The sequence below is a fragment of the Podarcis gaigeae genome, assembly GCF_964106915.1.
Source record: "Podarcis gaigeae genome assembly, chromosome: 15".
NCBI lineage: Eukaryota > Metazoa > Chordata > Lepidosauria > Squamata > Lacertidae > Podarcis > Podarcis gaigeae.
In genome coordinates this window covers 19,750,361-19,759,819 of record NC_139692.1, presented here as the reverse complement: position 1 = coordinate 19,759,819, position 9,459 = coordinate 19,750,361, and the positions used below count along the sequence as shown (strand labels likewise).

Genomic DNA, 9,459 nt, shown 5'->3' with positions numbered 1-9,459 from the left:
CAACTGCGTATACAGAATAGGGCAGCCTAAAACCCCAGAGAACAATACATGAAAAGGGGGGAACAGGCCCCAAAATCATCGAGAAAAAGAAATTAGAAGCAAGAGGAAAATGCTCTTCTTGAGAGGGGTTTTGCCAAGACAAGAGGCAGTTGCGTCTTCTTTTTCAAAGGAGCTCACTTGATTTGCTCCTGATCCTTGCATCCTCAACCATTTCACTCTTCCTTGAATCTCCTTGACAGACAACGGTGGGTCTGTCTGTCTATCTGTCTCACTTTAAGCCAGAAATAATTGCTGAGCTTCCGGCTTCCTCCTTATTCCTTTGCACAATCCTTTTCTTCCCCCTTCCATGTAATCATTTTTGCTCATTAGAGAAACTTGGGAGATAAGCAGAGAGAACAATGGAGATGTGCAAGCTCTTTGTTGATGCAGAAGTGGCTGGATTGTCCTGCTTTCTGTCCTCCTCCTCCCCCCCCCACCCCCACCCCCACCCACTTGACTTTCCCAAATCTGTCTGGTGTGCCTGGACTCTGGACTAGATTCCACATTCTAGCCAAGCAATCAGTCACCAGCTTTGAATTCAGTTGGCTTTCAGGAAGTAAAAATAATAATAATAAAATGCCCCCCAATGATGTACCTCAGCTCAAAGAGAGAGAAAGTCAGGAAATACAATAGATCAGCACTCTCCAGTTTTGAGGGAAAGCAGCTTCTGAGGACAGCTGGAAGCTGCAAAAAAGATAATTTCCTTCAGCAAGGAGGAACAACTTCTCTGCCATCAAACTCTCAAGGACTGTGTGATGCTCTACAAAAAGAACCCAGTGTTTTTAGCTCCATCTTTCAGCAGAGGACCAAAGAGTGGCCCAACTCATCTATAGGGTGGGATTGAGGTCAACCTGCCCCTCTCCGCTCCCAGTAACTGTTCACACAATCATGCTTTTGCAGTTTTTCCAGTTCTTCTCTCTGGTCCGTTCTCCAGTGTCTTTGCCACAACTTTCTCTGTCACTTATAAAGCAGGAAGAAGCAACCTTTGTTTTCCACCCTTGCACTCCCTCAGAAAACCAGTGCTTGATTCCAAACAGATGGCATGGGAGCAGCCAGAAGAACTGTTGTCTCTCCCGTACCTATGGGAGACTCTATGGGCATCCAAGCAGTGGCTCAGTGGCCAGACCAAGGGATGTGACAGGGATGAGGGTCTCACAAAACACAGAGGGAATTTGCAAGGCTGAAAGTCAACGCTACTGAGCCACTCACATTCCTTCAGGGTTCGGGGAAGTAGCTTAGGACATACCCAGGTTGAATTCCACAGAGTCTGGTCAAAGTGGGAGGACAGGTGCGAAGGGGTTTAGAAGGAGAAGCACTCAGTGAAGTAGAGGGTGAGAGTCTCACCTGCCTCTCCAGTGCTTCCCACTCAGGAAGGCCGTGGAGGAAGGCGCTTGAGATCCAACCAGCTCTATTCCCTTTTGACAACATCATGGCTTTCTATCTCAGCTGGCCAATCCTGGCCAATGTTACTGCTGACCAATCCAGACCAGTGATGCTGTCCCTGGGGTTGTGAGAAGTATAGAGGATCCTCATATAGAGGAAAAGTCACTCCATGCACTTGGAGAACTCCACTACCGAAGGTCCCAGACAGAGGCTACCAAGGTTAGCCAGAGCAAGAATGTTTTGTCTCCATCTGTACTAGAATTGTTTTTAGATGTTTTTGCTGTTTCGTTTCTCATGCGTTTGCTGTCTTGGGTTCCTTTGGTAGGGCAGGAGATAAATTTAATAATACAGTGGTACCTCAGGTTACAGACGCTTCAGACTCTGCTAAACCCGAAATAGTACCTTGGGTTAAGAAATTTGCTTCAGGATGCAAACAGAAATCGTGCGGCAGGAGCGGGAGGCCCCATTAGCTAAAGTGGTATCTCAGGTTAAGAACAGCTTCAGACCTCCAGAACGAATTAAGTTCTTAACCTGAGGTACCACTGTAGATAAAATAAAATAATAATAATAATAATAATAATAATAATAATAATAATAATAATAATATTCACAGAGGCACTGTGGGAACAAGGTGCTATGGTGGGACTTGGGCCTGATCCAGCAACCAGGCTCTTCCTCTGATGTTCTTATGGCAGCTACATTAGACAGAAGTTTCCAGGGAAGGTGGTAGCCGTCCACCCACATACCTCTGCATATTCCTTAAACCTGCCTGTTCCCCCTAATCTATCTGCAGCCCTCAGATATGGTGAGAGATGTTGAAGAGAGATTCAACTGCTGTTGGTCCGATCAGATTCTGTATGTGGGATGGGGGGGCACCATCTCGGTCTTCCCCCGCAGGCCCCATAATGTCTTGGGCTGGTCCTGTAAGAGCCCCACCACATCTGACAGGAATTAGCATCTACCTCAACAGCTGCGTGGCCTTCTTTACGCCTTGTTTTCTGGTAATGAATACTAATGATCCTTCACAGTTTTATTCTAATTGCCTGCCTGTCAGGGTTTGTTACCCTTCCCCATTTTTTGACTCTCATACCAGACATTCACTCTTGCTCTTGCCGTAGTTGTTCCTGCTGTGTTGACGAGACTTTACACTTGTCAACAATTATTTTTTTTAAACAGAGTTGCGACGGTGATTAGGATTGCAGGGGGAGAGGAGACGAGAGAGAGAGAGAGAGAGAGAGAGAGAGAGAGAGAGAGAGGAGATGCATCTCCACCCGTGAACATAGAATGCTCATTTCTAAGGTTACAAAATAAGAGGCTGTGGTATATAATTAAAACTAATAGGTTAACTGAGGAACTGAGGAATATTTAGATCGTAGTCATGCCAAAGCAGCTGCCATCAGTCACTTGGCAGCTAAGCAGTGTTTGGAATCTAAGCGATGCCCACAGCAAAGGCGGTGACAAGACTGACAACCAAACTTTGGGGCGTCTTGAGAAACTCCTTCCTTTGCCAAGTGAGGCATTCAGCCCTACTTTCTACTCAACAGGCAGCCAAAGACAGTGGCCTCATGAATTGTGCTGATTTGGGAAGTGCTCCTAACCTGGCTGTTAGATATAATTCAAAGAGCTGGTTTTAAGTGCCGTCACAGGTTGATGCTGGCATGTCATAGGGCTGGGTCTCCATGTTCTGGATATCACACAGCTTAAGAACGGCAAGCATTTGATGATTCACCCTGGCTGTGGCAGTGATCTCTCCATGTGCTAAAAGTTGTTATCTGCCTGACACTTTGGGAAGGGCGGAAGAGAAATATGCATGCATGACTGTATGGGTTTGTGGGAGATTGGACCTTCATTTCCATAAAAAGTAAGAAAGCTCCCGCAGCCCCATTGCCACTGTTGCATGCACAGCCATGTCCCAGTTGAGAATATAGGTTGAGGCAAATAGGCAGAGATAGCGCTTCAAACTCAAGAGAGAATAAATGGCCAGACAAGGGGGAAAGAAGTCTGTTATGTAGAAAAGGCCTCCTCTTTTTTCTGCGCTGGATTAAACCCTGTGGAAGCTCCTAGGCAGTCAAAATCTCCGGGGGGGGGGGGGGAGAGAAGGCTCGCAAATCATCTCCTAATACTTTTTTTTATTTTACCAATCAACAATTTTAATAAACCAATTTTGTTACACAAAACAAACTGTATTTATTTTTTTCTGTTGTTGCAAGGGCCCTAGAAGGCATGAGGCCCATAGGCCAGTGCCTACTCTGCCTATCTGGTAATTCAGCTCTGTCTGGTGGGGGGCAGGTATTGTGTTTCTCTAAGCTTGGAGGCAGGTCGATGGAAGCCTTTGCACGTTCGGGCTCAGCATCCTGAATGACAAAATCTTTGCTGGGGGGGCGGGCACTTGCAGTCTCCCACTTCCATCCTCAGTGAAGTTTTCCCTCAGAGGCCCTTTGCTGGTGAGATGGTACCCCATGGCTTTGCCACAGATTTAGGGTTGCCGTTTACTGAAGCAAGACAGGTTGTTTTGAGAGTGCTGTCATTTCCCTTTGCCTGGGTGTCTTCTGTGCCACCTGCAGATTAAAGATCAACAGAACCAAAAGAGTATATTGGTGTGACAGGGTGGGGGGAGGAAGAGAGAGGAATGAGCAGCTATCTCTGTGTGTTTCTCTGTGTGTGCAGGAACTGGGGGTGGAGGACAGATTGATGAGCAGGACTGCCTAGTAACAATCGCAGAGGAGGAAAGGGGGAAATACTGTCCAAGGTTTTGTTCTTGAAAATTATTTGGAGGGGAGGAGGTGCTGTGAGCAAAAGCTCTTCCATTTGCTATAGCTGGGAACCACAGGAAGAGAGAGGGCTCTTGTGCTTGGGGGTCCTGCTTGTAGGCTTCACACAAGCATCTGTTTGGCCATTGTTTATGAGAACAGGATGCTGGACTAGATGGGCCGTTGGCCTGATCCAGTACGCTCTTCTTGTGTTCTCATAAACAAATTGAGAGCTACTGAACACAGGAACATAGGGAGATTCCTTATGGCAAGTCAGAGCATTGGTCCATCTAGCTTAGTATATTCTACACTGACTGCCAGCAGCTTTCTGGGCAGGGAGCATTCCCAGCCCTACCAGAAGATGCTGGGGATTGAACCTGAGACCTTCTGAATGCCAAGCAGAGGCACTACCACTGAGCTACTTCCTTCACCCACTGATGTTTGGTCGGTTCTCGTTTTTGTGGGTCTCTTTCTGCTCCTGCCAACCTTGCAGTTTGAAAGCACGTCAAAGTGCAAATAGATAAATAGGTACCCCTCCGGCGGGAAGGTAAACGGCATTTACGTGCACTGTGCTGGTTCGCCAGAAGCGGCTTAGTCATGCTGGCCACATAACCCGGAAGCTGTATGCCGGCTCCCTCAGCCAATAAAGCAAGATGAGTCGGAGTCAGTCACGACTGGAACTAATGGTCAGGGGTACCTATACCTTTTTTACTTTATACATGTATACGATGAAAGAGAAAGAAAGGAAAACTGCAAGGCACAACTTTTTAAGTTTAGATAGTGTTTTAAGGGAAAAGGTTAGTTCTCTTTTTATATATTTATACAGTGAGTTGTTTTATACTGGGTATATTTGTATCATTTCACTGGTATAGTAATTTCCCATGCCTTTGGGTATAAAATGCAGCTATTAAATGATTATGTTTTAAATTCTTCTGCATACTTACCCACGATCAAGTCCCACTGAAATCAGGGGGTCTTGACTTTTCAGTAAACATCCTCAGTAAATGTCCACAGGATCAGACTGTCAATGAGACACATCTTGACTTTTGGTGTGCTGGAACTGATCTAGGGATTTTACAGGAGAGGAATCTTTTCATGGAACTCTGCAGCTCATATAGTAGTTCAAATGCACACAACAGCTGTCTTGGATTTCATTCATTCATTCATTCATAATTTTATTTGTATGCTGCTTTTACACACACACACACACACACACACACACACACACACAGGTTCAAAGCAAAAGAAAATGGAACACCAAAACAATTTCATAAGAATGTAACAAAAGAACAACACAATAGCAAATATAACATCGTACCAAAAAAAAAAGTTATCAGTTCTATAAATACAGTATAACAAAATTACATTAACAATATTACACCAATTATTGGAATAACACTTGTAGTTTAATGTTGAATTTTTGATAGAGTGGAGATGTAAAAGATTGGGATTATTATAAAAGATGCAGGAGGAAATGGTTAACAAAAGGACCCACAAAGGGTAGGAGGGAAGTACAGGAGATTCTTGGAAATCTTGTTTTTATGTTGGTTGTTGGATAATTGATTGTAAAATTGTAAAATCTGAAAAAATAAATAACTTTAAAAAACAACAACACAATATTACACCTCTTGGCCATAGCAAAAATAAACCAGGAACTTAACAGTTTTCACTTGGGTCCTAGAAAAAGCCCTCCCTTGATACTGGTTACAGTCCCTCTCCTGCAGCAACTTGCAATAGTTTTGGATTTGATATCCTGCTTTATCACTACCCAAAGGAGTCTCAAAGCGTCTAACAATCTCCTTTTCCCTTCCTGCCCCACAGCAAACACTCTGTGAGGTGAGTGGGGCTGAGAGACTTCAGAGAAGTGTGCCTAGTCCAAGGTCACCCAGCAGCCGCATGTGGAGGTGCAGGGAATCAAACCCAGTTCACCAGATTACGAGTCCGCTGCTCTTAACCACTACACCACGCTGGCTTTTGAAACAGGTAGGGTTTCTGAAAACACCTTTCCCATTAGGTTGCTGCTTCTCTACTTTACCTGGTGATGTCAGGGATCAAACTTGGGACCTTGGGCATGCAAAGCAGACACACTGAGCTCTAGCCTCTTCCCCTGACCCATTGCTGTATGGGTGAGATGAAACATCCATCCACTTCCTTCTCCACCTGCAGCCTTTGATAGGTGCAATGCGGAAAGGTCTTGGACATGTGCTTCTGCCGGGTGCATGGCTCAGTTCCTAAATCACAAGCTCTAGCCCAGAGAGGTCAAATGCCACAGCTAACCATGTGGCTTCCATCCACTGTCATGTCTGTCTCAGCATTCAACTCCATTCCTCCCACAGCAAGCAGCCCGCAGAGGCAGATGGCACAAGACTGTCCAGACTTGGCTTCCACACTGCTCCCAGCACCTCCCGTGTTGCTGGTGTCAACTGCTCCAGCAGCCCTTTGCGGCGGATGTATCAGATCGCAGTGGGAACAGAACGTGCCCTGCCTAGCTGAGCTGCCAGTGTCATCTGCTGCTTCAGTATTTGCAATCTGTTCTGGAATTTCTCGGCTCAACAATCAGACTCCAAGATGGCAACATAAGATGGGTCCTGCTGGTTCTGACCAAGACTCCTTCTAGCCCAGCAACTTCTTAAGGGCTGTACTGGGGCAGGGGGTGGTGTGGTTTAATTTTTAATTGTTCTTAGCCACTTTCTCTCAGGGGTAGGTGTTCTACCAATTTTGACATTTCATTCAGTCCTTGTGTCTTCATCAACCATTCTTTCAATAAAGGAACTGATGGATCCCTCTATGATTGGATAAATAAGCCTGCAATACTAACCCCACTTAAAAAGGTAAAGGGACCCCTGACCATTAGGTCCAGTCGTGACGGACTCTGGGGTTGCAGTGCTCATCTTGCTTTATTGGCCGAGGGAGCCGGCGTACAACTTCCGGGTCATGTGGCCAGCATGACTAAGCCACTTCTGGCGAACCAGAGCAGCGCACGGAAACGCCGTTTACCTTCCTGCCAGAGCGGTACCTATTTATCTACTTGCACTTTGAGGTGCTTTCAAACTGCTAGGTTGGCAGGAGCAGGGACCGAGCAATGGGAGCTCACCCCGTCGTGGGGATTCGAACCGCCAACCTTCTGATCAGCAAGTCCTAGGCTCTGTGGTTTAACCCACAGCACCATCCGTGTCCCATTAGTAAACCCCACTGAATTCAATAGGACTTACTTCCAAGCAGAAATGATTAGGATTGCAGTGTAAAATCATGGTGGCTATTTGGAAGTTCTAAATTTGTTCTTTTTTTTCCCCTTGACCCACTGTATCCAAATATTTATTTATTAGAAAACACTCCTGTACAGTGGTACCTTGGGCTACAGACGCTTCAGGTTACAGACTCCACTAACCCAGAAATAGTACCTCGGGTTAAGAACTTTGCTTCAGGATGAGAACAGAAATTGGTGCGGCGGCAGCAGGATGCCCCATTAGCTAAAGTGGTGCTTCAGGTTAAGAACAGTTTCAGGTTAAGAACGGACCTCCAGAACAAATTAAGTCCTTAACTAGAGGTACCACTGTACTGCTTTTCACATGGCGTCCAACATCATTAGAACAATGTTACAACAAAACAAATCAAAATATACCAGGAAAGAAAGCGACGTAAAATAAGCACAGCGTACAGAGAGCAAAAATGTGTCAGCAATCAGCAACCCACAAATGTCTGGGTAAGCAGAAATGTTTCTAATTGCTGGCAGAAATACATCACTGAGGGGGCCTGCTAGATCTCTGAGTGAGACTTTTCCACAATACTAGGTGCCACTGCAAAGAAAACCCTGTAAAGAAATAGCCAAAGCACATCAACAATGGACCCGGGGGAACAGAATAATCCCATGGCATCACTAAATGTATGTGCAAGTTTACATCAACCCCCAATAATTTTGTCTCAGCAAATCCACCAGGCATGCAAGAATTCATTCCTGGGCACAATTCCAGCAAGTATTGTTTCTATCTGAATAGGTCAGACGGTAATGTTTCAGACAACACTGATGATACACTAACTCATAATGGTCCTCCTGTACGTTAACGCAATGGGAATTTGCAGGTGGGTGCAGTTTACCTCGCACAGCCTATAGTAATTGGCATCCTCAACATTTCCCCATCTTTCCTTAAATGAGCTTAGCTTTGTATATTCACGAGACAGCAACAACTGGTAGATTTGAGGCTGTGGACCCTTCTGAGAATCCCTTTCATGAATAATGGATTCAAATGGTGTCGGAGTAGCTGCTGTCGTTCCCTTGTTAAGATTTTGCAAGACAAATCTCCTCCATGGTACCATTTGAAGTGCATTATTATTGAGTTTCCTTGATATCCCTGCTTCGGCTAAGAAGCTTCTGTCTTGCACAACCCTACTTGAATATTAGATGCAGGCAGAGATGCTTTAGAAAAAAACAAAAAACATGAACAGGCCAAGAGGGAATTTGGCAGACAAAGTGAAGACAACTTTAAATGCCGTTAAGGGAAGACGGAGGGGAGAGAGATACAAAGTGTGAGAGAGGCAGAGTTATTTCCCTCTTCTATCTCTACTTCATATTAATCCAAGCCTGAGGTCAGGCAAGGTTTCTTGGCTGTCCTCTACTTGACCCCCCATATATATATATATATATATATATATGCTTTCGTAGATTTTCACGGGTACAGGAATGCAGGTTTTGGTGTCCTCGGGTGTCTTCCCGTGTAAAAGTTGGGGTGTCTAGGCGACGTTTCGACGAGGTCTCACTCGTCATCTTCAGGCTGGTGCTTTCGGCTTCTTGTTACTGGAACAGAGCGGGATCTCAATGTTTGAGTTCCTTTAAATACTGTAGAGGGGGTGTGGTGTCTAGCCTCCAATGTTCTGGGCAGAGAGGAAGTTCCCAGGCTAGTGTGCCTTTTCTTCTTTTGTTCCTTAATTACTTGAGAGATACCTTGAGTGATTTCTTGAGTGATATCCTGAGTACCACTTAGGTGGGTCATTAGGTGTGGATTAGTTGCTAAAGTCTTTGTGTCTTGACCTCTTGAACTTTGTGAAGAGTTTTCCTGAGAAGATGGCTGTATTGCACTTAGTTGTGCTTTGGCTTGGCTTCGTGTATAGGGGCGAGCTGTGGTTTTGTGGCTTGTGTCAGCCAGATCTGTGTAGGGATTGCAGGGGGGTGCAGCATCCGGAGGTGCCACCATGGATTGGCTACTGGATGGTGTCAGTAATTCATCTGTGGAGAGGGTCTGGGTTTGGGTCTGGTGTGGTTGATTGGTGTTGGCGTTCTGTGTGCCTCTGG

At 45.5% G+C, this 9,459-nt stretch overlaps 1 long non-coding RNA gene across 1 annotated transcript; it reads right to left on the bottom strand.

The window, feature by feature from the left end:
- Positions 1-3,624: 3,624 nt before the first annotated feature.
- On the bottom strand, positions 3,625-6,693 carry LOC310832437. The gene is made up of 3 exons (XR_014558302.1): positions 6,208-6,693; positions 5,117-5,237; positions 3,625-3,980 (listed from the first exon to the last, which is right to left on the bottom strand). It is a non-coding gene; the product is annotated as an uncharacterized lncRNA (long non-coding RNA).
- Between the last annotated feature and the right edge of the window lie 2,766 nt (positions 6,694-9,459).